The following is a 7668-nucleotide window of genomic DNA, read 5'->3' as shown; positions in this document are numbered from 1 at the left end:
TGGGAACAGCAGGAGGGATGGTGGCCAGGAAGCCCCTTCCTCTGGACCAGGAGCAGTGGGATGGCAGATCAGAAGCCTCTACCTCTGGGCTGGGAGCAGTGGAAGGGATGGTGGCCCAGAAGCCCCTTCCTCTGGGACAGGAGCAGTGGTACAGAAGATGGCCCAAAAGCCCTTTCCACTGGGCTGGGAGCAGCGGGAGGGATGGTGGCTGGGAAGCCCCTTCCTCTGGATCAGGAGCAGTGGGACAGCACCTCAGAAGCCCCTCCCTCTGGGCCAGGAGCAGCGGGACTCAGTACCATGGTCTGGTGGTCTGGTGTCCTCTGCATCTTTGTAGGGTGGAACCAGGTGGCTGCCTGTCTGCAGGGGGGTGATTTGGCATCTTCTGCATGACTCGGGACCTAGGTAGGCCGTGCACAGACCTTTCCTTACCATTTTAGAAAGATCTATCTCCCTACTTCCTATTATGCATCTTTTATTTTGCTTTCTATTTATATTTTTTGTTCTGATATAAGAAAAATCCATTCAATATTTAAGTTTTTTTGTCTGATTTCATTTAACACATGCTCAAGGTCCATCCACTTTCCAACAAATGACTCAAGTTTGTCTTTCTTTATGGCAGAAATTACATACTTCACTGAGTGCAAATGCCACATTTCCTCTATTCATCTGTTGATGGACATATAGGCTGTTGTCAAGGTTTAGCTATTATAAATTGTGCTGTTGTAAAGATGGTTATGTGTGTAACAATGTAATATGATGTCTTTAAATCTTTAGGGGAAGATAACTAGAAGGGAAAGAGTGGTGTCAAATGGAATTTCTAGTTTTAGTTTCATGAGAACTCTCCATACTGATTTCCATTGTGGTTTTATTAGTTTACAATTACATCAACAATGTAGAAGTGCTCCTTTTAAACTAAAGCCTCATCAACATTTTGATGATGGCCGTTCTTGATAGGATAAGATGAAATCTATAGATTTTGTAAAAAATTTGTTAGTTTTATACCTAGGGAAAATTGAGAAGGAATACTAATATAAATGACAATATATTTAAATTTCAAATTCAATTTGTTTATTGTTGGTATACAGAAACTGGATTGCCTTTTTTGTATTAACATTTTGTCTTGCAAATTTGCTCTAATTACATATTAGTTCCAGGTATCCTTTTGTCAGTTCAGATTTGCTACATCTATGAACAAAAACAATTTTATTTATTGTCCACAAATTTGCATACTTTTCATATCCATTACTGCATTAACTAGAAGTTTCACTATGGCATTGAAAAACAATGGTGAGAGAGGACATTTTTGCTTTGTTCTGATCTTATCAGGAAAGCTTTGAAGTTTATGTTAAGTATGATGTCAGCTGTAGATTATTTTGTAGATTTTCTTTATCACGTTGTGGAAGTTATTTCTATACCTCATTTGATACAAGTTTCTACCATCCACGAGGGTTGGATTTGTTAAATGCTTTTTTACATCTATTGATAAGATAAATTAATTTTTATTCTTTAGTGTCTTGATGTTATGGATTATATTAATTGATTTCTAAATGTCAAAGTAGCCTTGCACATTTAGGCTAAATGCCACTTGATAAATTTTTGCAAATCTTATACATCATTGAATTTTATTTTCTATTATTTTGTTGCTGTTTTTGCATCATGTTCATGAGAGATATTGGGCTGTACTTTTCTTTTTCTTATAGTGTAAGGTCTTTGCTTTTAATTTTAGGGTAATGATGACCTCATAGAATGTGTTACAATGTATTCATTCTGCTAGGATTTACCAGTAAACCCTTTCAGGCATGATTATCTGATTTTGATAGTTATTAATTATGGATTCAATTTTAATAAACATAGGTGTTAGATATTTCAGAGCCTGCACAGAACAAGCCCCCTCCTCTCCTTTCCCTTTGCCCCACTCCAGCCACAAGGAACAGAGAACTTTCGCATAGCTAAGGCATGACCTCCCTTTGTTAGTGACTCTCTGCCTAGTTAGGTTCTTTCTGCCCCACCGGTTTCTTAGTCAGATATTCCAGTGAGATAGGGCTTCCCGAAAGCAGTGACTCCATCCTCCCGACCGAAACCTATTGTTACATACCCCAGCCCCAATTACCCACTCCCCACCAGTGGACTAGTGCTCTCCCTCCTGCAAAATCCCATTTAAACCCCCAGTTCAGCCCATACTGTGGCTGATCTCCATTCTGCGAATCAGTCCCGGCAGGCTGCAGACTGCCGCCCCAATAAAGCTTGCTTGAATGTCCTTGTGTGCCCCCCTTCTTCGGCGACCTTTCAATAGGTCTATTCAGATTGTCTTTTTTTCTACTGTGCTATTCCAAATTGCATCTTTCAAAGAATTGTTTCATATCATCTTTATTATTAAATTTGTGGACACAGAGTTTGTTTTATGATATTCCTTTATTATCATTTTGATGTCCATCAGACCTACAGCAATGCCTCCTCCTTCATTTCTGATAGTATTAAATTTTTTCTTCTCTGTTATTTGCTTAATAAGCCTGGCTGGAGGTTTACTGATTTTATTCATCTTTTCAAAGAACAAGTTTTTGTTTTTAATTAACTTTTTTTCTGTTGATATTCTGTTCTGAATTGTATCTAGGTCTTTCCTAATTTTTATTGTTTCTATTATTCTGCTTAGTTTTGATTTAATTTTCTCTTCTCTTTGTAGTTTCCTATTGTTAAATAATAAGATCATTGATTTTAGGTCTTTCTTCTTTTCTAATATATGCATTCTTTGTTGTACATTTCCCTCTTAGGACTGCTTTGTCAGTATCCAACACATTTTTACATGTTGTCTTTTTTATTTTCATTTAGGATAAAATATTCTGAAAAAGTTCCTGTGATTTTTTTACTCGTGTCTTATGTAGAATTGTATTATTTTATCTACAAGTCTTTTTGGATTTCCTATTTTTCTTTTTGTTGCTGATTTATGGTTTAATTCCGGTGTAGTCAGAGAACAAATATTATATAATTGTTGTTATTTAAAATTTGTTAAGGTATGTTTTATGGCCACACATTGCTTCTCGGCCTTTTGGCTAAGATCAAGTGTTTTATGGCCACAGATGTAATCCATCTTGATGAATGTTTGATGTGAGCTTGAGAAGAATGTGTGTTGTGCTGGTTTTGGATAACGTCACTACGGATGGTAACTATATCCAATGGATTGATGGTGCTGTTTAGTACAATTATTTCCTGGAGTTTTTACTTGTTGGATTTGTACATTTCTGATAGAATATTATTAAAGTCTTTAACTATAAGAGTAGATTTATCTATTTCTACTTTGCTCCTGTTAGGCACATACATATTAAGAATTGTTCGTTTGTTTTTTGGGACATGATTATACTACTCAGTTCAGACCTTGAACTCACTATGCAGCCCAGGCTGGCCTCAAACTCATGGTGATCCTCAGCCTCCTGAGAACTGAGATTACAGGCATGTGCCATCATACCTGGAAATAATTATTTTACTTCTTGTGTTGATATGGAAAAGTTTTAGATAACTTAATAGATTGAATATTAAGGTAGTAGTAGAAGCAAAATAAGTAATGTGTTCTTTTAAGATTTGCTTTTCCTGTAACTCCTTGTTTAAGGTGAGGATTATCTGACTCTAACCAGTAACTTCACTAACCTAACAAGGTTACCATGCCAGGGTGAATTTACAATGTATATGGCCTATCATGTGTCTATGACTTGTAAATAGGAACTGGAATGTATTTACACATCAAAGACCACTAGGGATGAGATAATGGCTAAAAAGGATATAAAAAGGGAAATGCTGAACAAAGAGGGTGCAGATATTGACCAGACTGGTTTCTGGCATTCCTGTCAGCTCGGAGAAGAAATTTTATTATTTTATCTGAATTCTGTGTCTCTGTGTATTTTTTCCCGAGATTTCTGCAACAGTGTTATTGATCCTCTTATTCTTATATAACAATCCTATTCAACCTTCAAAATTTTCTTGCTTTTTTTCTTCTTTTCCTGAAATTAAAATAGCTGCCTGTGATTTCTTTTAATTAATATTTTCAAGGTATGTTTCTCCTTCCTTTTTTATGTCTTTATATTTAAAGTGGATCTATTATAGATCACATATAGTTGAATCTTGTTTTTTGATTCACTTTGACAATCTTTTAGACTATTAATGTTTAAGATGATTATTGATATATTTGGATTAATATCTATTGTAATTACTTTTTTATTTTTTCCCTCATTCATTGTTTTATTTTTATCTTCCCTATTTCTTGTCTTTTGTGGCTTTAATTAATAATTTTATAGGATGCATCTTCTCTCTTAGTGTATCACTTCTTTCTTACTTGTTTTAGTAGCTGCCTTTGAGTTTGAAAATACATGTGTAACTAATACAAGACCTTTTTCCCCTCCCTGTTGAAATAAAGAAAGGATTTTTGTTTAGTAGCAAATGTGAAGATTTGAGAGGGCAACTGGAAGTAAAACCCACAACGATGTGAGCATCCCCGCCCCCAATAACTTGATCTTTGCCTAGACTAAGCCTCTGGCAATTTGTTAATTATACTTTAGATTTTCTACTCATGGAAGTTTCTGTTCATGGGTTTCTGCTCTAGTAAGTTGTGATTCTCTGTATCCACCCATCTCTGTCTCCAGGTATTAGAGTAATGGTTTTCCCTATACTCTTAGTTCTCTGACAGATGTAAGAAGATTTGATATTTAAGTTTGTTGAGTGTTTTACTTGTTAAGAGAGAGTGAAGACTCTAAACTCCTTTCATTTCAGATAGAAAATGAAGCTTGGGGGACATATCATTTTCATGTCTGGTGTTTACTTCCGTGTGACAAAGAAAGCAATATATTTTCATCAGGATTTTCCGAAGCACAATGAGTTCTTCTTGTTGCACATTGTACTCCAATGGTTTGCTTCCATTCCAGATTAAATTTACTTAATAACTGAAGACCAAAAGCCTCTGATGAAGAAACATTTCTTAAAGAAAGTTTCATTGTTCTCATCTGAGATGCTTTGGCATGACTGAGGAATGAAAAGGCATTCATGTCACACTGCTGGAATTGGGCAGCAAAGCAACAACAGGAATTTGAAATTCTTCCAGTGGAATTTAAATTCCATTTTTTCCTAGCAGCAATACGTTTATGGAGTCATAACTTTGTGTCATAATTTTACATTTTACTTTTGGGTCTGTGCAAGAAATAGCTACATGAAAATACTTCTGTACTTTATATCAAACCAAAATGGGGTCAATGACTGTTATATTCTGTATTGATCAAGGTCATAGTTACTTTTCTCATTACTGAGGCAAAATATCCCACATCCAAAGTTAAAAAGGAAAGATTTATTGTAGCTCACAGTTTGCAGAGGTTTCAGTCCATATTTGGCTGGCTCCAAGGCAGGGTGGCATGGCAGAGGGGCATCACAGAGCAGATACGCAGAAGGCAGCAAGTGGCAAGTGATCCTAGAAGCCTTCTTTCTGTCCCTTATATTCTGTCTAGGCTACTTGCCATTAGGGTAGATAGCACTCACACCCAGGGAGATCCTTCCCATTATCCAGTTCCAGAACTATGCCAAACCAATCAGTGGAGTAAGTTAGTAATTATACATCCTTGATCCCAGGATCACACACTTAATCCCAACATCACACATTCTAGATCCAGCCACCTCTAAAAAGCCCCATCTATGACCACATGAGGCTTTGGAGGGGACATCTAGATGCAGGCCACGACATTCAGCTTTCCAACTGCTGGAACAAAATGCTTGACATAGACAATTTAAAGGAGACAATGGTTTATTTTAGCTAGTGGTATCAGAGGTTTTAGTCCATGGTCAGGTGGCTTCAAGGCAGAAACATCATAGTATCAGGTCACAGTAGAAAAAAGCTGCTCAATTCATGGTATTAGGGAAGCAGAAGTCAGGGGAAAATGGCCAGAAAGAAAGAGGCTAGGGACCAGATGTATTCCCCAAGCTCAGGCTACCAAGACCAACCCAGAAATAAGATTTATTAATTTCTTCAGCATCTCTAAAACCAATAAAGTTGACAATTATGATTAACCATCATATATTTCTCAATTTCTAGGTAATGCTACTTAAGCATTCATACAGTGCTTTAACATCATTAATATTTGTCTTTGCAAAATAATTATTTTTCATTCTTTTTGTCAGACAAGAAGAACTATATAACATCACAATGTTTCTCAATATCCATGAGTTCAGTAAGATTAGCATTAAATTTTGGGCTCAATTGCAACTAGATCAAACTTTACTTTTCAGTAGGATCAAGTTATACTACCAAATGACATTTGATCATCACATATGTTTTAACATTTAACCCAATTCAAATAATTTTAATAGGTGATGGTATTATCAGTTAATAGTAATAATTTACAATAAGCTAATACATAATCCTTAGAATAATTTTCAGATTTTGAGCAAAAATACTATGAAGAGTAGAATACAAAAATAATTTGAATTGGAAAGAACTAGGAATGGAAATATGTTTATTTTCAAATACTTTTGCTTATATTTTTAAAAATCTACATATATAATTTAAAGAACTCTAGTATCCAGGGGTATTGGGGTATTCTGCAATCCTAGGACCTGGTGGCTGAAGCAAGAGGATTGTGATTTCAAAGCCAGCCTGGGCTATACAGTGAGTTTCAGACCATCTGGCCTACAGAATGAGACAGTGTCTCAAAATAAAACAAAAATATTTTTGCTTATTTAAGAATTTTGTCAAAATAACTAAGAATATTATAGCATTAGTGTTTTATCTTTTTAGTAGCAGGGAAAATGTTTCTAAGGAGGGGCTAAGGGTTAAGTTTGGAAGTTGATATAAAATAATCATTAATGAATTTATCATGGAAGTAAAACTTTCACTTCTTTATATCCTTCCTTGAAAGCAATTGAATTGTCAGTAGTGTTTTCCTCAAGATTCATGCCTTGTAACTGTCTTATACACAAAATAACTTTACAACTGGCTTCTTCCACATGTAAAGAACCAGTACTCCTGTACAAATATTCCTGTATGAGCTCTAATTGTTCATTTCACAGGAACCAATTTTATGCCATATGAGTAAAAAATGCCGGGTCGTTATTTCTTTTTAGATTGGAGACAATTATCTGTGCTATTTATATAAAAAGTAAACTGCATATGGGCTCTGGGGTAACTGTCAATATTGAGTAAATTGCTAGAGAAATGTACTTAACTTTTCATTTCATTACATTTGCCTTTGTACATATATCCATATTGTCAACTGGCTCAGTTAACTCATTCTGAGGAATTAATTTCCTATGAAAAGCTAGCTTTTAACATGATACAATTTAATAATAGAACAGGAACCTTCACAGTGGGCAAACTTTGAAAGTAAGGAAAATATTAAATTTGAGTTCTTGAGAGAAATTATGATTATGTTCATTTTAACCTTTCAATGACTAAGGAAGATTTATTCATTAAGTATTTATTGAGGCTTGCTACATGGTTCTCACTGTACCAGGTATGAGGATGCAATTTAAAGTACCAAATGTTAGCCTTTAAAAAATTCATAATCCAGTGAGAAAATCAGACAAAGAAAGAGATAATTATATATGTGTTAACTGCAATCAGTGATAGGCTTGTATAAAACAGTTCTTAAGAAAAATAATGGAGTAGCACAATGTAAAGTGTACTTGAGATAAGGATATCAA

Source organism: Heterocephalus glaber, unplaced genomic scaffold (genome assembly GCF_053883595.1).
Source record: "Heterocephalus glaber isolate CG9 unplaced genomic scaffold, H.glaber_assembly_v1.0 deba00001729, whole genome shotgun sequence".
NCBI lineage: Eukaryota > Metazoa > Chordata > Mammalia > Rodentia > Bathyergidae > Heterocephalus > Heterocephalus glaber.
This window is presented reverse-complemented; position numbering follows the sequence as displayed.